Source organism: Podarcis muralis, chromosome 1, assembly GCF_964188315.1.
Source record: "Podarcis muralis chromosome 1, rPodMur119.hap1.1, whole genome shotgun sequence".
NCBI lineage: Eukaryota > Metazoa > Chordata > Lepidosauria > Squamata > Lacertidae > Podarcis > Podarcis muralis.
In genome coordinates this window covers 23736132-23759124 of record NC_135655.1, presented here as the reverse complement: position 1 = coordinate 23759124, position 22993 = coordinate 23736132, and the positions used below count along the sequence as shown (strand labels likewise).

The 22993-nt window shown below is 44.3% G+C and overlaps 1 protein-coding gene across 1 annotated transcript in view; it reads left to right on the top strand.

The window, feature by feature from the left end:
- KCNK13 (potassium two pore domain channel subfamily K member 13) overlaps window positions 1–22993 on the top strand; it is a 55814-nt gene that overhangs the window by 8898 nt on the left and 23923 nt on the right. The window lies entirely within an intron of this gene.

The window sequence follows — 22993 nt, the reverse complement described above, 5'->3', positions numbered from 1 at the left end:
CATTTGCTTTGCACTGTTTAGAAAGATAACAAATTGTGATGGGGAATATACAGTTTATGCTGATATTCTCTGCCCCTTCTATTCTCAGTTGGTAAGACCCTGTAGGCAATATAATTCTTAAGTCTTCCTATCAACTTGCAAAAGTAGTTTAACTCTGTGTAAAGCAGACCGGGACCAGGGCTTCTGAAAACCATAAATATGCATCTGAAATAAATTGTGCAGAAGTGTTGTCTTCGTCAGATGGCATTCTTTGCTCATGAAAGCCACACATATATAGAGGGCTGCAAAGATACCCACCTGGGTTCACAAGCAAAGTTGAATCCTCAACTTGAAAGAGCCGTGTGACACAAAGGCCCAAGGACCTTTTATCAACAGACTAATGGAGTTAGGCATTTGTTCTCTCTGCCATTCTGCATTGCTCTATGTGGGTGAATGACAAAAAATATTTGGACAAAGCTGCTCTTCTTGAATCCCATCATCTATGAACATTGTGCTAAATCATCCTTCAACAACCTGGTGCCCTCAAATACTGCTTTGGGGGTATTAGCCTGGGCAAATCAGTAGGTGGGTTGTGTTTTATATTTTTCTTCTGAGCCATAAAAACACCCTACAGTCTATTTTTAATGCATTTCCCCCTCAGCCAGGCTCAGAGGCTGTAAATAAATCTCATTGGGAGAGGTGGCAAAGTAATACGGGGGCTGTTTGTAGCAGGGATTGAAAGCCTTTTTTGGGGGGGGGGGCTAACCTTCCAGTGTTGGGTGTGGTCATCCACATTCTACACATGCTGGTTTGCACATACACCGCAGACACGTGGTGTATATTCTAAGTTCCCCACCGTCCCATGCGCAAGCAGCCAGCACACTCCCCACCCCTCACCCTTTTGTAGTGCCCTGCTGTGTGCTAGAATAAGCCCTGCATACAGGACATACAGGACAGGAAAGTTGAAACAGGTTGGCAACCACTAGGGAAAGCTTGGCGAACCAGTTCAGGCCTGTGGGCCAGTGGTTTTCTCATTGTCAGTGGCGTGCGGTGAATTTTTCACGGGAACAGTTAGGGCCAGAGGTGCTAGCTTGCGAGGGCCATGGCGGGGCGGGTCGATATTATGCATGTGATGTCCTGACGTCTTGCACGCGAGCTTCGTGCCTCCTCCCTAAGCTGGGCAGAAGCTTCCGGGGCTGTGTGAAGGAGGCGCCAGGGGAACATTTAGAGGTCAAACCTAGCCCCCTTAGTCCAGGGGTCATTAACCTTTTTCAGCCGTGGGCTGGTCCACCGTCCCTCAGACCTTGTGGGGGACTGGACTATATATTTTGGGGGGGAGGGGATGAAAGAAATCATATGCCCCCCGAATAACCCAGAGATGCATTTTAAATAAAAGCACACATTCTACTCATGTAAAAACACCTTGATTCCCGGACCGTCTGTGGGCCTGATTGAGAAGGCGATTGGGCTGCATCCAGCCCCTGGGCCTTAGTTTGCCTACCCCTCCCTTAGTCCAATGACCACACACCACTGCTCATTGTGTTACGTTGGGCAAATTCATGTGTTCGGGGGGGGGGGGGATATCTAAAAAGAGTATGAACCGTGCAGACCAGGGGTGGAGGACCTCCAAGCCTCTCTAGCTGGTTCTGATAATTCTCCTCAGGCTGCTCACCTTCTTCCAACACCACAGACACTGGCTCTGTTTTGCGCCCTGTTTTTGCCTGCCTGGAGTGCATCCTTGAACTCTGATCATTTCACTTGTTCTCCTAGGTGGAGCAGAGAGGCGTGTGCGCAGAAACCAGCCTTCTGTAAATTTGTCCATTTTGTTGCTCTGCTTGTGTTTTGTTTTATTAATTCCCAGCTCATCTCAAACAGCGCTCCTCCTCCTTCCCTCCCCCGGGAAAAGTTTTTTCACTATAAGTAAGGCGTTTAGAATTGTTCCCCGATTCAGCACACAGCAATCTTTTGTCTTATGTATCTTCCTCAGGCTCTTCTTACCAAGTTACGTTTCCCAGGCTTGGACTGTGAAATTTGTAAGATTGCAGAACATGTGAAGGCCATTTGCTTGATTAATAATAAAATAAAAATGGTGCTTATTTTAAAGAAAAGAAACAAAAATGTTTCTCTGCCTCCTCTCCCTCCCACACCCAGTTATGCTGGCACCTTGTTAGCTAAAGAGCTAAAGAGAGATTCAAAATGGCTCCTTGATGAAGCATGACGCTGGTTGGAAAGACTCTTTAAGACTTATTTAAAAATAAACTTTTGATGAACTTGTTTAAGCTTAAAGATAAGACAGTGTATTTTATTATTGTATATGTGTGTGGTTGCTTTTTAATTTTATTATTTATCCTCTGAGCTTTTAGGGTTGGACAGGCTCTATATTAAAGAACACAATAAAAGTCAGCTATTTCCTAGCCATTGCCATTTGCATTTTCATGCTGCTGTTAGAGTTGCTTTTTATCTATCTAGATCCATCCTAATCACAATGGTTCCTAGTACATTACCCAAAATGTGACATGTTCTGGTAACAGATCTGGCACCCTAGGACTGAACAATACACTGCATAGATGACTCTTTCCAAATAGTTTGTTCAGTGCATGTTGACCTGGAAAACTAAGCACTATGACTTCCATTATTTTGCCTAAACCTACAACAACCATCATCTTCTGAGCTGAATGCATGCTGAGTAGCATTCTGCAATCTACATTGGAGGCTAATATCACATAATGGAATATATACTAATAAGACAACAGTGTTTTGTTTGGACATACATGGTGCCAAGCACCCTCAATTTAATGTTGAGAAAATTGCTTTTGTAATTGAAGGTAATAGCCAAATTTGCTGAGAACATTAGACATGCCGAGTGATTTGGGACACATGTGCACACACAAAGGTACAAGGAGAGGGGGAAATGGCAAGTTAATTATAGTACTGTTGTGTTGCAGTATATATTTTAACTTGGAAACTGTCACCGTCTAACTGTACAGGATTTTGGTAGTGGGGGACTGAAACTTGAGATATGAAACATGGGAAAGGTTTTGGTGGTGTTGCAACACCTAGAACAGTGTTTCACAAACTTGGGTCTCCAGCTGTTTTTGGACTACAACTCCCATCATCCTTAGCTAGCAAGACCAGTGGTCAGGGATGATGGGAACTGTAGTCTGAAAAGAGCTGGAGACCGAAGCTTGGGAAACAATGTGCTAGATAGAGCCTCCGTGTGTCACCAGGATCCTGACAAAGTCTGTGGATGCAGCAGAAATACACTGTGGCAATTTTCGCAGGGCAGGCAAACATGACCTTTGCTCCCACATCACAACAATAATATCTGAAGCTTCACATTATGATTTGATTTTGTGCTGGTCATTCATTCTGCATCTTGTAATTTTACAATGTTTTTCCCCCCAATTTTTTTTTTATTGATTTTCCACATTTTCCACATGCACAAAAAAGAAAAAACAGAACAGAACACGCAACAAAGACAATAAACTAAACACAAAAGAAAATTATTACTTCAAATACCTAAATCTCTTAACATTGATTACTGACTTCCTCGAATCCCCTCTATCTGAATTTCATTATATCACCTGTATAACAGTTCTCCAACTTCATATTACTAAAAATATTAACTCCTTTCATTAACTAACCTCTTCTCCTTTATTATTATTCTAATCCTTAATATTTACTACCACATATTCTTATTCTACCCCTTAGCCTATTTGTTACTTCCAATAATTTTCTATTTATCTGTAATTTTATGATGTTTTAATGTTTTTATTGCACAGTGGTACCTCGGTTCTCAGACGTAATCTGTTCTGGAAGACCATTCGAGTTCTGAAACATTCGAAAATCAAGGCGCAAAGGGTTGTCTGCAAATATGATTGAGAAAATTGAAAAACACACAGCGGAATTCGTTTTACTTCTGAGGCACGTTCGGAAAAAGAAGCATTTACTTCTGGGTTTTTGGTGTTCAGGTTCCGAAACATTTGTCAACGGAGACATTTGAGAACCGAAGTACCACTGTATAGCATCATTGTCTGTTTTTTATGCATTGACAGTTTGTAGACACTCTTGAAAAATACATAAATGTATTTCCCACACCTGCATTCTTCCTATATCATAACATCTGTGGGCCACCAGATGTTGGATAGCTTCAAGCAGCATGGCCAGTAGTAAGGGTTGTTGGGAGTTGTGGACCAGCAACAGCTGGAGGCACACAGGCTCCCCCACCCTCTTCCATGTTAATGCTGCTGCTATCATGGGGATTACTGGGAAATACTGGGTTTCCCCAGCCACTCTGGGTAGCTTCCAACAGAATATTAAAATACAATAGTCTATTAAACATTAAAAGCTTCCCTAAAAAGGGCTGCCTTCAGATGTCTTCTAAAAGTCTGGCAGTTGTTTTTCTCTATGACATCTGGTGGGAGGATATTCCACAGGGCAGGTGCCACTACTGAGAAGGCCCTCTGCCTGGTTCCCTGTAACTTGGCATCTAACAGTGAGGGAATCGGCAGAAGGCCCTTGGCACTGGACCTCCGTGTCCGGGCAGAATGATGGGGGTGGAGACGCTCCTTCAGGTATACTGGATCGAAGCCATTTAGGGCTTTAAAGGTCAGCACCAACACTTTGAATTGTGCTCGGAAACGTACTGGGAGCCAGTGTAGGTCTTTCAAGACCAGTGTTATGTGGTCTCGGCAGCCACTCCCAGTCACCAGTCTAGCTGCCACATTCTGGATTAGTTGTAGTTTCCGGGTCACCCCCACATAGAGCGCATTGCAGTAGTCCAAGCGGGAGATAACTAGAGCATGCACCACTCTGGTGAGACAGTCTGCGGGCAGGTAGGGTCTCATCCTGCGTACCAGATGGAGCTGGTAAACAGCTGCCCTGGACACAGAATTGACCTGTGCCTCCATGGACAGCTGTGAGTCCAAAATGACTCCCAGGCTGTGCACCTGGTCCTTCAGGGGCACAGTTGCCCCATTCAGGACAGGGAGTCCTCCACACCTGCCCACCTCCTGTCCCCCAAAAACAGTTCTTCTGTCTTGTCAGGATTCAACCTCAATGGGCAAGATGCTGGACTTCTGGCACAACTGATAGTGTAGGAACCAAGGGCAAGCAGCGGCGGCAGCACCGCAGAGGTATCATGCACAGGACTCTAGCTAGCAGACGTTTGGTGACCCTAAAGTTAAAAAAAAACCATGCCATCTGCAGAATAGAGACTGCTGTGGGTTAGTTGAACTATCAGTATGTCTTGGAAGCTCCTCTGAAAACGAATGACAACTAGTCTCTGTTGAAGTCTTTAAGCTGTAAACCAGGACACTTGAACTATCTAGTATAATTACTGATAGACACCATGTTCCAATAAGAAATTTACTTGGAATCCTGAAAATGGAAAGATTTTCTAAGGAGTGCTTGCACTCTTCATACCTCCCTCTCCCCCCCCCACCCTAGAGCTGTATTTCTGATAAAATTATGTTATTTTAGAACTCTTCTTCTTTTTGTAGTCTTCTGTTCTTGGAACGAAGAGTGCCATTGTTACGTTCTTCACACCTTCTATGGTGGTACTATCTTATATAAGGACTCTCTGATCTTGTAACAGTCTATAACCTCTTCTCTTTTTTTTAGAATGTGCTAACGTAACATTGCCAGTATGCTTTGTTTTATTAGTAAAGAGAAGTCTTGTTACCTAGGGTTGGTGCATGTGTTTTATTTTGTTCTGTCTTTATCCCTTTTCCAGAATAACTCTTCAAATGAGATTGGGTTTTTTCCCTCCCAAGAGCTGAAGAGCATCACAGTAGCTACAGCTGTAATCTTCCTGATTTCCTAAACACATCTATTAGAAAATATGCAGGTATTAATCCTATAGCAAATAATGACTTTAATTAAACCCCCATGAATTTTTCAAGGGGAAGACTCTTAATCTGTCATTTGGACCAGAGTAATCATGGGATTATGTGAAATATTAAAAATGATTGGGATGGAATTTTATGAGGATTAAAGTTTTCATGAAACACTGACAGTGGTTTGAATTATTCCTTGACAATGTGCTTCTTATGCCGATTTTATTGGGTATAAGGTGGCCAGGAGCAAAAGAGAGCAGGGCTCCTGCATGTTTAATAGTTGTGTAGAAGGAATTTCAACTGTTGTAGTGTGGGAATGTTCAGGGTGGCAGGAGAGGATATATTGTTTATTAATATCCTTCCTAACTTGCGCTAGCAAGTTCTTTCATGTAGCAGAGTTACATTCCCCTTTCTTACATACACAGCAGATAGCTTGTTGCAGGCTCGTGTAAGCCTTCTCACTATTATACAATTCAGTCTGTTTCAAATTGAATTGTACATTCCTGGTAAGTTCCCTTTAATCCCTCTTAAAAGAATAAAGACATGACAATCTTGTTGAAAGTCAAGAAAAGAAGTTTACTCACATCAGTTTACAGTTGGATTCCTGAAGGCAGACTTTGTTACAAATATGTACATGTGGCTCTACCTCATATGGGGAAATAATCCCAGTGTTTCTACTAGCTGAGAGCTAGCAGAGCATTCCTAGCTGGAAAGCTGGTCCAACGAAGAAGGAAGTGAAAAAGAAAGAGAGCGCTGCATGACTCCTCCTTTTGTTACCTGGATACGTAAAGTCACACCCACCTCTGGTCACATGCAAGGGAAGGATGCTCCAGCCCAGTTTCAACTGGCTAGACCAACATCCCCTGGCATGTCCATTCTAGGAAAACAAGGAATGTTGTATTTGACTGCTCCCAGTGGATTACATCCCACATGTAGCTGGCTCCCTCTTCTACACAACTATTAAAAGTGCAGGAGCACAGTCCTCTGGCTACCCTATTTGCCAATAATGCCTTAGCAGGGAGCCAAACTAAACAAATAATGTGGTGTCAGAAGTGCATTCACTACTCCATCAAATGGACATATGAAATTGCCCTCTCTTGTGTCCAGTTGTCTGTCTGTCCAAGTATTATTCTGCTCTGACCACCACCAGCTTTCTGGGGTCTCTGGGAAAGGTCTTTCTCATCACCTTACTTCCAGAGATCATTTTTGCTAGAGAGGCCAGATTTTGCATGAAAAAATATGTATTCTATGAGCCTGCTACTATCCTCTCCTCATGTTAATTTCACATGAAGCTGCCTTACACTGAGTCAGATCATAGGTCAATGATATTAGCTCTGTGCTAGCTCTTCATCTGTGGTAGCTCTCCAGATCTTCATTCAGAAGCCTTCCTCCCAGAGATCTAGACATGCCAGGGACCTTCTGCATCAGTGGTGCCATTGGGGCCGAGGTCCAGGGCCCCACTCAGAAGAATGTGCAGGAGACCCCCCTCAAACCCAGGAAGACTGGCTTTCCACATTATCACCTAAAGAGCTCCTACCCTGTTAGACCAGAGTCAAAAATTACCTAACTGCACCACTGTTCTGCATATAAATCCCCTGCCCAGCCATATATCATATTAGTGCAAAGATTTCTGTTAGCAGAATGGAACTTCCGCCCTCACCCCCCAGGAACCCCCTAAATCAGTTCCAGAGGTTCCGCCAACCTTCCAGTATGGATTTTGGAAGTGTGCTTGGTGCTCGTGGGGGGGCAGAGAGGATGGGGCGGGGAGTTCCGTTGCACAATAATAAAACCTTGCACTAATGGAACACAGGCCTTGGATACCACCTGTTCTGCTGTCCTTTAGCCTGTTGCCAGAGTGTGATCTTGTACACTTAAGTACCGAGCTTCAAAATCCTTCAAGGAGCATGACTAGTATCCATGCTAAGTGCTTCCATAATAGAGTGGCTTTTGGGTAAGGGGGTATATTTTGAGTTATCATTTGGGAAGGATGAAGAAGGGAAATCATCAGACCTGTCCCTTTAAATGTCTCTGGTTTGGATTTTACCCATCCATAAAGAATTTTTACTCAGCTTTTACGAAATGGATTTTTTTAAAAAAAATAAATCTAATTATTGTTGTGAAATCAACTTCACTGGATGATGCTTCCTACGGAAAGGATTAGGGTGGGTTCTTCTCAAACCTTTGCCTCCTCTCCTGGCGAAGGAGTGATCTCTCTCGCCAGACTGACTGGTAGAGTAGGCAGCTAACTTCTCAGCCCCTGAGCAAACTGCTAAACTGGAACCACATCAAAATGCTGCCACTCTGCAGAGAACATGAAGGGGAAAATGGGAATAGGTGAAGGAAGGTAAGAGTTACAAAAAGAACTTGCCCTTTTAAGAAAAGGTAAAGGTAAAGGTAGCCCTGCCCGTACGGGCCAGTCTTGACAGACTCTAGGGTTGTGCGCCCATCTCACTCAAGAGGCCGGGGGCCAGCGCTGTCCGGAGACACTTCCGGGTCACATGGCCAGCGTGACATCGCTGCTCTAGCGAGCCAGAGCCGCACACGGAAACGCCGTTTACCTTCCCGCCAGTAAGCGGTCCCTATTTATCTACTTGCACCCGGGGGTGCTTTCGAACTGCTAGGTTGGCAGGCGCTGGGACCAAACAACGGGAGCGCACCCCGCCGCGGGGATTCGAACCGCCGACCTTTCGATCGGCAAGCCCTAGGCGCTGAGGCTTTTACCCACAGCGCCACCCGCGTCCCTTAAGAAAAGGTAGAAAGTCCCAATTAAGGAGCTAGAGCATAAAGGAGGCCCAGCAGTATTTGAGACAGCGGCAGAAACCATAGCCCCACCCACAGCCCCAGTATTGTCAGTAGGTAGGCGAGGTGAGCAAAATGTCCTCTTATTGGCATCTTCAAACAGACATTCACTGTAAGACAAATATCTGCTTTTGCCAGATGCTGCTGCTGGAGGACTTGCCTAATAGGGCTACATCAGAGCAGAATCTAATGTTAGTCAGCTAAAATAACCTATAAGCTTCCTCTCGGCTCTCTTGCATTTCCCCTCAGCATCAGTCTCCACAGAAGCTTCTGGTTCTACTGTAACCATGGATTTGAAATAATTGTCTGGAGACGCTTAAAACTAGATTTTCTTCAATCTGACATCCATCTAAATGACGAATAAAGGGGGAAAAGGAGAACTTTACTTGGTTCAGTGGAAAACTCAGTGCCTTTGCAGTAAGCTTTACTTAACTCAAGTTTCGTTTTATGCATTTTAGATGTATGTTTGTTGTTTTGCATGGCTCAGAATAATCATACTCAGTAGGAAATTGCCATCCCATCCTCTGGATGCAATAAACACTGAACAGGGCTGTGGTTGTGACAAAGTAAAGTATTTTTTAATTTTAATTTTTAGATCCTGCTTTATATCAAAGCAGTTCACAGTATATAAAAATCCATTAAAATCAATAAAAAGCAACAATCGAAACATCCACATAGACACAATGTGTAATTCCAGCAACTATAGCAATCACAACAGCCAGAATTACTGCAAGTATTATTATTATTATTTACTTATTTCATTTATGAAAAGCAAATTTCACAATACAATTAAAAAAAACAGAGATATAAAATACCCGCATATATAAAAACAATTTCAAATCCAATACAGATGCTGACTGGAGTTTGATATGTAACACAACTGTTCCACATCCCTCACATTCAGAAAGGCAATTGCTTTTTCTCTCACACACACAGACAAACAAATTTACAGTAAGAGAGAAAGAGACTTTCGCTTTCAGGCTCCTCACCTCCACATTCTGAGGGCCAAACTTAGTATGATGTGAAATCTCAGAAGCATGGCAGGATTTTTAAAAAAACGATAGTAGGCAGGAATGGGGGTGGGGATTCACATCTATTATTCTCATTGTTCCTAAGGGGGAAGGCTCCCATTTGCAATTTCTGTGTCCAAGAAATGAAGCCCAGGCTGTGCAGAAGCAGGTGTGGGGCTTCTCAGAAGAAGAAGAAGAGTTTGGATTTGATATCCCGCCTTTCACTCCCTTTAAGGAGTCTCAAAGCAGCTAACATTCTCCTTTCCCTTCCTCCCCCACAACAAACACTCTGTGAGGTGAGTGGGGCTGAGAGACTTCAAAGAAGTGTGTCTGGCCCAAGGTCACCCAGCAGCTGCATGTGGAGGAGCGGAGACGCGAACCCAGTTCCCCAGATTACGAGACTACCACTCTTAACCACTACACCACACTGGCTCTCAGATATGAGAAGGCTTTATCTTCATTGTTGGGCTCACCCAGAGCTGGAATGAGATGCCGCTCCTATTCCCTCTGGCATCACTAGGTCCACTTCAATTTATCCCATCAAAGTGAATGGTGGATTTTTGCCCTCATGGGGGAAAATGTGCTACACAAGGAGGTTCTGTTATGTGGAGCAAAACTTGGTCTTCCATGTCTGATGTGAGTTGGCAGGGATTCTGCTGGGGTGGGGGCTAGTTCTGCCCACAGAGACAGATCGTCCCCATCTTTGTAGTATACAAGACCTTTCTCTGGCGCACTCCCTTTCTCTCACATACATATGTGTGCGCACATATGCATATACAGATGCCAGCCGTCCTATGGACTGGCACTATGCAGATATCAAAATGGAAACCATCCGGCACCAGGTTCCTTTTGTTTTGAAATTTTTCCCTTCTCTCCATATGCAGCCATTTTGCTGCTTGGCTTGTCAATTTGAAGGCAACAACTGGAACAAGAGCTTTAGTAACAATCACACAAAACAACCCATAGCAACTCTGGTCACATTCAAGGACCCTCCTCCAGGGAGACAGTGACTCAGCTGCATGTCTTTGGCTGTTCTGACCCTGAGGTGATTTCATTGTCAGGGAGAACGCATTTTCTGTAGCATCCTCCTTGCACTTCAGCATCTCAGCCCAGAGCCCAAGTGTTTTATTGGCACATATCTCATTGAAGATACATGGCTTTGGCTCACTTACACGTCTTGGGTTTTGGGGCAAATGACGGTCATGTTTTGTACACTTTGGGGCCCAAAACAGGCAAGCAACACATGGTGACTAGACACAGACTTCTGTTCATTCATCAGCCTCCTAGAATGTAGAACAATTTGTTCTAAGAACTTGGCCTTGGATGCAGAGCCTATCTCAACAGCAAGTGTTTCTTCTTCAAATGTAGCACAAAAGAGCCTGAAATAGACATAGAACAAAACTGTGCGGCACACATCTCAACAGGATCAATGCTTTTGCTGCTGTAACTCTTCACTGCATGGGAGTATGTAATTAATGCAGAACCCTCACCGGACACCATGCGACTCTGTCTACTTTGCCAATGCTAGTAGGTCTGAGATCTGGACCCAGTGAAACGTGTGTATTTTTCCCTACTGCCTTTCCACCTAGGGGTCCATAAGGGGGCTTTGTTCCTGGATGACTCTCCCAGCAGAGTCCCAGTAAGATTACAAGATAATAAAGATGAGCGCCATTCAACACATTATGCAAAGTTAAACCTGGCTTTGCCATCCAGTGTGCACACTCAGGAGGTAGCTGCAGCCAATCATGATGTGTGTGTATGCAAATGTCTCTTTGCCACATTCAAATGTCACATCTCTAAAAGTGGGGTGCAGGCAGTAGCGCTAAATGAACTTGACCTGATGGCATCAAGGATGGGGAATGAGTGACCCTCCAGAGGAAGTTGGATTCCAACTCCCACAGGCCCAAGCTACCATGGCCAATGTTCAAGGATGATAGGAGTTGTAGTACAACATCTGGAGGGCCACAGGTACCGTATCCTTGGCATTTAGACATACCTTACTTGCCTGTCCAAATACTAGGATTGACATGAGATGCCTCTCTTATTTCAAAGGGTTCTCCTTAATGTCAGGTTTTCTTTGAAAAATTGCAATTCAGATTAGAAGTGTCTATCTCTAGCCAATTAATAACAAAAAATGGTGAAGAATGACAACCCAAATCTTTCAAAGACTAAATGGTTGCCCTGATTAATGCAGGGTTATGCCAGATGACTTGTTTACTCCACATTCGCCCTGATTTGCTTGCAAAAAGCATACAGTGGTACCTCAGGTTACAAATGCTTTGGGTTACAAACTCCGCTAACCCGGAAGTAGTATCTCGGGTTGAAAACTTTGCCCCAGCAGCAGTGGGAGGCCCCAATAGCGAAAGCGCACCTCAGGTTAAGAACGGTTTCAGGTTAAGAACAGACCTCCGGAACGAATTAAGTTCGTAACCTGCGGTACCACTGTACATAGTTTAGAATCACCATGTCCAATCTTCCATTTGTTCCAGTTTGTTTATAGGGCAATTTTACAATCGTCAGGGTTCATTCTACATTTGGCCTGATTCGTTTTTATGGTATTTCTCCATCTTCCTGCTAGTTGTTTGCCCATCCCACACTTTGAGAGGAAAGGCAGGATATAAATTCAATAAATAACAAAGAATGATAATTCTGTTTCACTTGTACTACATTTTCTCGGATGCCTCCTCTCAGGAACACACTAACACCATCTCGTTATTTTCCATGAATGAATCCTTGCAACTTTCTGGTTAGAAATTGCTGCTCTGAAAAGGTCAACCAGCGCTTTATTTCTGCACCCAGAGACTTCTTCTATTTCTAGCTCAAAGTTAACAGCTAATTATTACTAGTGCTGAAGACACAGAGGAGGAGGAGGAGAATGCCTCATCTTTGGTGCACAGGAGAGGGGGGCTCCCCTGGCCCCCATAAAATGGGATAATTGTTATTGCAAAGGCAAAAGAATTGTAAGAGACGAGAACCTACTCGCTCCATCTACCCCTCCATTGATGAGATTTCACACTTCTAATTTTACTTTAAAACCTGTTTGAAAGATACTGCTGTTGTGAGGTTCTCCTTGGTCGATGGAACTGCTGTGTTTTTAATCTCTGCAGCATTTCACATGAGCCCAAGGCTGGGCTGGTAATGCTGCCATACTCCTCACAAATGCACCACAGGAATCACCAGGAGCTTCAAAGAGCTGGGTGATAACTGTCATACTATGTGCAAATTAGTGCTGAAAAATCAGTCCTGAGGTGGTTCCAGGACCATGCCAGTCCTTAGTCAGCCAGCCACTTCCAACTGGTGTTTGATTAGCTCTGAGTAGGTGTTTTCATGGGGAAATAGGGCAGTGTATGAGACCTCTGGACAGAGCAAAATAAGGCCAAGACAGACTTGTCTGGCTGCTGCATTTTCCCAGGAGAAGATAAGCACAATGCCATGGCTGTCCTTCCTGCCTGGCAGCCTGCCCTGCAGGATACCTATGTCACCAGAAATGTAGCTAGATTTTGTGCAATAGCCAGAAGTCAAAGGACGGAAAAGATTATACAGCTCCACAAACAGTCATAAATTGACACAGATCACAGTCAAATTCTTCTATTTTTTTAAAAAAGTAACCTTTAATGTAGTTTATATTTCCTTGACTACACATTTTAAATCTATTTAATTAGTATATTGATTGTCAGTGCTATTTTTATAAAAAAAGAAGTGCCAGAACTCACTATGAACACCTCCCTCATTCGCTTTGAATGGTACCCACCAGAGAGGTACTGGAACTGAGCTTCTGTGAGTTCTCCCTGAAAAAAGGCCCTGTTGATTTTTAAATTCCACTTTGACCATTTTAATGTTTGTGTAAAAATTACGCTGAAAGTCTGGTTTTACTATGCTGGCTGTTTAGCTGTAATAATAAACATTCATTCATTCAAACATTCACACCCTGCAGGATCCGTGCCTCCACTGAGCAAAGACATCAATTCTGTTGGGTGCAGCTGCTTTGCAATCAGCTTTCCTTGAAAAGCAGCGCCACACAGGGTTGGATATGATTCTGCACAGTGCCAGTTGCTGCTCTTTAACAAACGATTTGCTTCCCTCGCATGCAGAAAAGCCACTTACTTGGGAGCAGTGAGTGGCGCTGCACAGGATTGGTTCCTCCTACTTAGAAGTTCAGTAGGAGGATTAGCGTACTGCCAATGCTCAACCCCTCCAACCTTTTTTAAAAAAACTTATTTTAAAATAGGGTTTAAAAACCCATTAAAAATCCTTAGTCCTACCTCCGAATTATTTTGGGGACAGATCTAGGTCTGGGTGGTAGCTTTCAGGGCAGAACAGACTGAATTGGCCTGGTGTGGGAGCCACAGAGAAGATCTAGGGGTCTGCACACAGCCCTGGTGAGAAGGGAGAACAACAAAGTCAAGACAGACGACAGAGGACAAAAGTGCAAGAATGTTAGAAAAAAATTAATACAAATTTGCTGCTGCTGCTGCTGTTTACAAAAGAAGGTTAGGGGGAAAGTCAGGGGGCAGCAGCAGGTGACAAGGGAAGGAAGGGATGAAATTCAAAGAAAGTGAGAGAAGAGATAGAAGACCAGGGAGAGTTGAATCCTTTTGGATGCCATGGATGCTTTTTGGGGTAAAAATAAATAAAAAATGCAAACATAATAGCGATGATGACTTGTTCAACATCAAAGACAGCCTTCACTGAAGAGAAAAACCCTGGAAAGCAAAGAGAGGACCCAGCTACTAAAAGGGAATGAAATGTACTGGGAATAAAACAGAGACCTAGAAGCAGATTCAGCCACCCTGACCTTCTCTCCCTCTCCTCCCTCCAGCTTACTATTGTGATAAAGGTAAAGGTAAAGGGACCCCTGACCATTAGGTCCAGTCATGACCGACTCTGGGGTTGCGGCGCTCATCTCACTTTATTGGCCGAGGGAGCCAGCGTACAGCTTCCGGGTCATGTGGCCAGCATGACTAAGCCGCTTCTGGCAAACCAGAGCAGTGCACGGAAATGCCGTTTACCTTCCTGCCGGAGCGGTACCTATTTATCTACTTGCACTTTCATGTGCTTTCGAACTGCTAGGTTGGCAGGAGCAGGGACCGAGCAACGGGAGCTCACCCCGTCGCAGGGATTTGAACCGCCGACCTTCTGATCGGCAAGTCCTAGGCTCTGTGGTTTAACCCCTAATGGTCAGGGGTCCCTTTACCCTTTACCTTTAAGGATTTCAATGACTACTAACCATGCTGGCTATGTTCTACATCCACTGGTGGAAGTAGTAAACTTCTGAATAGCAGTTGCAGGAGGGGAGTGTGCTGTTGCACTCAGATCCTGCTTGTGGTATTCCCATGGGTATCTGGATCAGCCTCTGTGAGAATAGGGTACTGGACTAGATGGGCCATTGGCCTGATCCAGCAGAGCTCTTATATTCTTATGTAGTGGCAATATTCATTGGCAGGGTGTGGCCTGGATGACGTTTCAGTTCCCTTCCAACAGTGTGACTCTACGTGTGATATGACTTGAAAGTTTCTTGGTCTAGAGCATATTTCTTGCACTACATTAATGCCTATTGGTTATAGCCCTGCTTAATTGCTTTCATAAACCAATTAACAAGGCAGGTCTAGAGATATGCCTGTGTTTTCTTTTGGGACAGAATTTTGCTTACGGCTCTAAATTTTCGCCCCTCTTGGTTCGATACACCCTTGATTTCTCTCTTCATTTTGATAGAATGGAACTTCTAAAAGAGAAATGTCGCATTCAGCATTTCATTAGAACTATTTGGCTTATTTATTCCTGCACCGGGGGACTTGAAGTAAGTGCATTTGCAATGCTGTTGGGCAAAGAGAAGGAAAACCAATTTGAGGTTCCCATTGGAGACAAAGTGGAAATGAAATACAGGGAGGAATTCAACACCGTGTAGGGCGATTGCTCCATCACAGCTAGAATTTCAGCTTGCCAGATCAAACGATTTCACCTCTTCTCCTCCTGTGTGTTGGGGGGCCAATTGCAGGGAGCTCCCCCAAGCCAATTGCAGGAAGCCCACAGGGAAAATTTGAGGTAGCTTCAAAAGCCAGGCATTAATTGAAACAGTGTATGTCTCTTACACTTTTCACCTCCTGGGCACCCTGAGTGACAGTGATACAGTTGTATTGGAAGGGAAGGTTGACATCAGTTCACCCTTGTGAACCTCTCCTGGTACCTTGAAAGTACAAAAGGGGGAGGACGTATTATCCATATATTCTTATAGAAAGCCAGCCAACGGCATAATGCCACTCTAGATCAGCGGTGGGGAACCTGCACTACAGCTCCCATCGTCCTTGCCCACTGGCCATGCTGGCTGGGCCTGATGGGAGTTGGAGTCCAACAACATCTGGAGGCCACAGGCTCCCCACAACTGCTCTAGATCAGCATTTGGAGACAAGGCAATTATCATACAGCCCTGTTTTCTTTGGGCACATGCGGGTGGCGCTGTGGGTTAAACCACAGAGCCTAGGGCTTGCCAATCAGAAGGTGGGCGGTTCGAATCCCCGCAACGGGGTGAGCTCCCGTTGCTCGTCCCAGCTCCTGCCAACCTAGCAGTTCGAAAGCGCATCAAAGTTCAAGTAGATAAATAGGTACCACTCCGGTGGGAAGGTAAACGGCGTTTCTGTGCGCTGCTCTGGTTCGCCAGAAGCGGCTTAGTCGTGCTGGCCACATGACCAGCTGTACGCCGGCTCCCTCGGCCAATAAAGTGAGATGAGTTCCGCAACCCCAGAGTCGTCCGCAACTGGACCTAATGGTCAGGGGTCCCTTTGCCTTTACCTTTAATGCATCATAAGGGAGCTGTTTCCAGAGGAAGAACTGGGGTTAGGTGGGGTAGAAGACCCTGTTGTTGGCCAGCAGGTACTGGGTTTTTCCACCTGCCTTGCCCCATCCTCCAGCCCTAGAAGCCTTCAGAAGGGAGCTGTTTCCAGAGGAAGAAGTGTGAGGGGAGAGAGACTCTGTTTGACATCAGGGGACAGTTGGTTTTACCTGTGCTGCCCCACCTCCAGCCCGAGGAAGTTGCTGTTTTGTTAATGTTGATAATATTGTTTTATAGAGTACAAATGCTCTATTGATTTATTAATCCGATAATGCGACTTTTGCTGTACCAGCTTTTTTAAATTTTATCTAGCTGTTGCTTTGTTAATGGTGTTTTATAGATTGCAATTGTTTCACTGATCAGTCATTGATTATTCTATATGATTTATGCTGTATTTGTGATGTTCTAGTATGTTCTATCATGCTATATTGACATTTATTGTTTGTAAGCCGCTTTGGAATTCATTTGAATTTAAAGCGGTGTAGAAATATAAATCAATCAATCCATCATGAACAAAGTTGTTCCGGTGCTGTTAAATAGACAGTGATAGGATAACATGAAGATTTCTCAACCCTTTGAGCGTCAGTCACCAAGTCTGTGATTTGTAACCAGGAACTGCTAGACAGGCCACACCACTTGGCCCCTGATGTCTGTCATCTAGGTTTATATTACAGCACTCGGCTGAAGGCAGGCGGGTGCCTAGGGACAGCTTGGCACTTCTCATCTGTCAGCCATTTCCCACTAACCTCCATTCCCTTTTATTTAGCTTGCAGGAAAATACAGTTTTGCTTCTCTCCCCTTGTTCCTCTGAATATGCACAGATTTAAACATTGGCCTGTTTGATAGTGTTTCCTCAATTCTTCCTTTGCTGTAAAATTTCAGTTTGCTTGTCTAATTATTCTTTCGGTTGCAACAACTAGGGAGTTTGTTTATTGTGTGGAGCAAGTGGGTAGAATCCCTTTATACCATCCTTCCTTCTGATTTGTTCAACGAAATCCCAATGTGTTTGAAGTACACAAGTGTTGAGGATCTGGCTGCTGGATCCACTGTATTATTATTACTTTATTTTATTTTTAATTGAATTTCTATACCGCCCTATAGCTGGAGGTCTCAGGGCAGTTGTAGTCCCCAGATAAAAAAAAAGGTAAGGTAAAAAGGTAAGGTAAGGTAAGGGACGCAGGTGGCACTGTGGTCTGAACCACCGAGCCTCTTGGGCTTGCTGATCGGAAGGTCAACGGATCAAATCCGTGCAATGGAGTGAGCTCCCATTGCTCTGTCCCAGCTTCTGCCAACCTAGCGGTTCGAAAGCATACCAATTCAAGTAGATAAATAGATACCACTGTGGCAGGAAGGTAAACAGCATTTCTGTATGTTCCGGCTTACGTCACGGTGTTCCATTGCGCCAGAAGCTGTTTAGTCGTGCTGGCCACATGACCCGGAAAGCTGCCTCTGGACCAAAGCTGGCTCCCTCAGCCTGAAAGCAAGATGAGCGTCACAACCCAATAGTCGCCTTTGAGTGGACTTAACCATCCAGGGGTCCTTTACCCTTACCTAATCCCCAGAGCTCACCTGAGGCACACTAGATCGCACCTTCTGCCCGAATATGAACCAGAAATGGGTGAATAAATACTTCCTGGAATGACCTTATAAGAAAAGGCTCCAGAACCTTTTCCAGCATCAGCACAGATGTATTGAAAATAGAGCTACTCAGGAAACACCAGCAATTTTACTACCAAAAATCATTGGGGGGAGGAGTTGCACTATTGGCTGCAGGATGTTGGTGACCCTCAGACACAGCGGTCTCAGTGTGCCCCCCTAATCTAGCAAGGTGTGGGAAATGCAAACTGAGAATTCTCACGGGCTGCATCTGATTTTGGACTCCTTGTGCAAAGTGGAAATGGTAGGGCAGTTTTAGGATCCTGGCAAATGCTACCCTCAGGAGGTGGCCCTGGGCAGTTGCCACTGATCCAAGTGTGTTGTGGGTCCAAGGAATGATTTAGATAGGTCAAGGTGCTTCTCATATGCAGATACAGTGGTGCGGTCAGCGGGAAGGGAGAGAGATTTTCTATGCATAACAAAATTAGGAGCATCTTTCATTTAACTAGGCAATAGGCTAAGTTGGTGGAATGACTGAATCAAAGAGAGAGAAAATACATTGGGTGTTAAGAAGTTTGAATAGAAATCTAGAGTGGCTCTGTCAAGGAGTGTTGGAAAGTTTTGATTTAATAATATTTGAATAGACTATATAGACATCTGGAGACTGGTTTATATCAGGGATAGCTTTTTGCCTTCCAGATGTTGTACTCCCAACTCCTTTCAGCCCATCCATTGTGGCTAATGGTCAGGGCTGGTGAGAGGGCCACAATCTCAATGTACACAATACACAATTCAGAATATTTCTATGTCTTATGAAGCTTATTTCTGGTCATAAGAAGGCTCAATAGAAATGCAACAGTGATAGCTAAACAAGGCATGTACATTCTCAGCTTTTCTTGAAACAGTTTGCTTGCTATATTTTTGAAGTTTTTCACAAAGGTAATTTGGTGCCATATGGATAAAGTGCGATAACAGCCACATGTCCCATTTCTAGTTATAGGATTTACAGAACTATTATGCTTTTCTCATAGAATAAATTTTACTTATGGAGTCTGTATAATTCTTCTTCGAGTTTCTTTTAATTAAGATTCCATATGCTGCCAAATAAATTAAGATGATTCCTCTGAGAGTTGTTGTAATGATGTAGGTTTTTAAAGCAAATTAACTCTTCTTTGCAACTGTGCTATTGGCGCGTTCTGCCTGTGCATGAAATGGAATGAGAATTCAGCTGATTCCACCACTATTTCTGTTGTGCACTGGCAGAAAAGCAGCACATGCAGGAGAACATTTGACTGCAGATTTTTAAATGTTAACATGGTGAGTAAAAATGCAGTGTCCCAGATAGTGCCCTCAGTCAGATGGGGTCACAGACCAAGTGGGAGGGAGGGTCTCTAGACAAGAGCTTCCGTTCCAGAAATACAAGGCAAAGTTCTATTTGCAGAGCAAATTTATTTATTTATTGTTGTTTTTTAGTCGTTTAGTGGTGTCCGACTCTTCATGACCTCATGGATCAGAGCACGCCAGGCACTCCTGTCTTCCACTGCCTCCTGCAGTTTGGTCAGACTCATGTTTGTAGCTTCGAGAACACTGTCCAACCATCTCGTCCTCTGTCGTCCCCTTCTCCTTGTGCCCTCCATCTTTCCCAACATCAGGGTCTTTTCGAGGGAGTCTTCTCTTCTCATGAGGGGCCCAAAGTATTGGAGCCTCAGCTTCATGATCTGTCCTTCCAGTGAGCACTCAGGGCTGATTTCCTTAAGAATGGATAGGTTTGATCTTCTTGCAATCCATGGGACTCTCAAGAGTCTCCTCCAGCACCATAATTCAAAAGCATCAGTTCTTCGGCGATCAGCCTTCTTTATGGTCCAGCTCTCACTTCCATACATCACTACTGGGAAAACCATAGCTTTAACTATACAGACCTTTGTCGGCAAGGTGATGTCTCTACTTTTAAAGATGCTGTCTAGGTTTGTCATTGCTTTTCTCCCAAGAAGCAGGCACCTTTTAATCTTGTGACTGCTGTCACCATCTGCAGTGATCATGGAGCCCAAGAAAGTAAAATCTCACTGCCTCCATTTCTTCCCCTTCTATTTGCCAGGAGGTGATGGGCCCAGTGGCCATGATCTTCGTTTTTTTGATGTTGAGCTTCAGACCATATTTTGCACTCTCCTCTTTCACCCTCATTAAAAGGTTCTTTAATTCCTCCTCACTTTCTGCCATCAAGGTTGTGTCATCTGCATATCTGAGGTTGTTGATATTTCTTCCAGCAATCTTAATTCCGGCTTGGGATTCATCCAGCCCAGCCTTTCGCATGATGAATTCTGCATATAAGTTAAATAAGCAGGGAGACAATATACAGCTTTGTCATACTCCATTCCCAATTTTGAACCAATCAGTTGTTCCATATCCATATCCAGTTCTAACTGTAGCTTACCTCCTGGAAAAAGAGAGGTAATCTAATTTATTTATTACAGTTACTTATATCCCACCTTTCAAGATTACCTCTCTTTTTGCAGGAGGTATATTTTTTCTTCTGCTTTAGCATTGCTGATGCTTAAAGTTCTGGTCTTTATCTACATGTATTCTTATCCTTTTGTGACATATCTATTAGTCTAATAGATATGTAGCATAACCTACACTTTGGAACTCCTTACCTATTGATATCAGGCAGGCACCTTCACTGTACTTTCCAGCACCCATTTAAAACAGGCCTCTCCACATGAAATCCCAGGCCTGGTTTTCCTCCAATGTTTCTTTGATTTAACAATCTAACTTGGACATGGGGCAGAGAGCCTTTGTTGTTGTAACTTTCATATCTCCTGCAATTCAGCCAGATATCTCCACAAGTAGGTCCTGCCTTCCTTATGGCCCGCCAACTCCCTCCCCGCGGCCCATAGTAAAACGCTACACGCTACAAAAGGGATCAGCAAATTCCACTTGCTGAATTAAAAGTCCCTGACGCCCTTTCAGTGCGTCACTGGTACGCATAATGAACATTGTTCCGGAGATAATTAGATGTTTGCATACTCCTCTGAACGTCTTTGCTTGGAATGGATTTCATCTCTTGATGGCAGAGAAGGCTTAGAAAGTGGAGCTCATTCGGTGGTCTTACTGTGCTGCCTACACGGGCAGAACATCACTGCTGCCATCACTGCAGGCATACTCAAGTAGGCGTTGCCACAGGCAACAGGCAACAGAATGCTGGCACTCGAAGCTGAGAGAACCACAGGGATGAAAACAGAAACAGCAGCTCAGCAGGACCCACTCTCTTAACAGTTAGTGAAAAAATCAGCACCTCCTATCACATTTCGTTCTGGCTAACAGATCCTGGCTTGCATTGCAAACATTATGCAGTGGTCTTTTTGATATTTCCTGATGCGCATCCCGCGCCCCCAAGGGTGTTCATCAACTGAAAGCGGAAAGAGAAGTTGAAAACAACATCCAGTGACGTCCACACCAATGCACAGCAGATTTCTGCTCACACATCAGAACAGTCCCCTTTTCCCCATCATGTAAGGCACTGGGCACCTCTAGACCCCATCATATGGGGAGGGTGGATTTTATTCCATCCTGGCAGGGTCTTTTCTGCTGCGGCCCCATTGCTGTGGAACAATCATCTGAGTAAAAAGTTCACACCACCACCTTCTTCTAGACAGCCTTTCGAAGGCAAGTATAACTGTGGATGTTTTTCAGTTAGCCATTGCAAATGGGACTCCTTTATCTGTTGCTTTGTTGTAGAGTTCTTGCTTGGGGGGGGGCTTTGTCCTGGTTCCAATTTTATTGAATTGGTTTTACTATTTTATTTTAGTTTTGTAAGCCACTGTTAATAAATATCAGTCTTTTAAAAATAAAAAAATAAGTGAATAAATTTCAAAGGACAGTGAAGACATGCCGTTGTATTACAGTTCCGCGTGCCTCCTCCTTTTTATTGCTGTCCTTGGCAATAAACTGGATTTTGGATATACAGTACAGAATGGTTAGTATGAGTTAGGTGCACGACAATGTAAAGACTCAATCAGTATATAGTTCATCCTGCCCCTCAGGTCGGTGTTCCCCCCCTGGCTTTCATGGAGTGCAGGTAAATAGTATGCTAAAAGAGATGAATAACTTTCTACCAGAAGTCTCTTGAAAGTTTGCTTTCTTCTCTAGAGCATCACAGCGCAGTAGAAGCTAATAAGCACAGGGACATTATGGGAAAGGGCCATAAGTTCAATGGTAGAAGGAGCATCTTATACCTGGAGCATGTCCACCCCCATTGTTCAGCCTGAACACTGAGGTCCTGCTCCACGGACCTTCTGGCAGTTCCCTCCTTGCGAGAAGTGAGGTTACAGGGAACCAGGCAGAGGGCCTTCTCAGTAGTGGTGCCCACCCTGTGGAACGTCCTCCCATCAAATGTCAAACACATAAACAGTTATGTGATTTCTACAAGACATCTGAAGGCAGCTGTCAGGGGCTGGATTGAGGAGGAAAGGTGGGAGCCACTCTCCCCTCTCTCTGCACCTTCCCGGGAAGAGGCAGACAGTACAGTGGTACCTCGGGTTGAGTACTTAATTCGTTCCGGAGGTCCGTTCTTAACCTGAAACTGTTCTTAATCTGAAGCACCACTTTAGCTAATGGGGCCTCCTGCAAAGTTCTTAACCCGAGGTACTATTTCTGGGTTAGCGGAGTCTGTAACCTGAAGCGTATGTAACCTGAAGCATATGTAACCCGAGGTACCACTGTATAGATTTAGAACAGCGGTTTGCCAAAGGGCATAGTTCAGAGGCTGATGAAGTAAAAAGCTGGGATATATTGGGGGAGGAGCAGGAAGGAGAAGCATGGGGGGCGGGAAGAGAGAGAGAGACAGTTAACAGACTCAGTGTCTCTTGAAAGCATTCCTGATTCCCCCCTCTCCCAAAACCAGACGGGATGTGTGAGTAGCACAGAAGTGAGTAGAACAGAAATCTCAG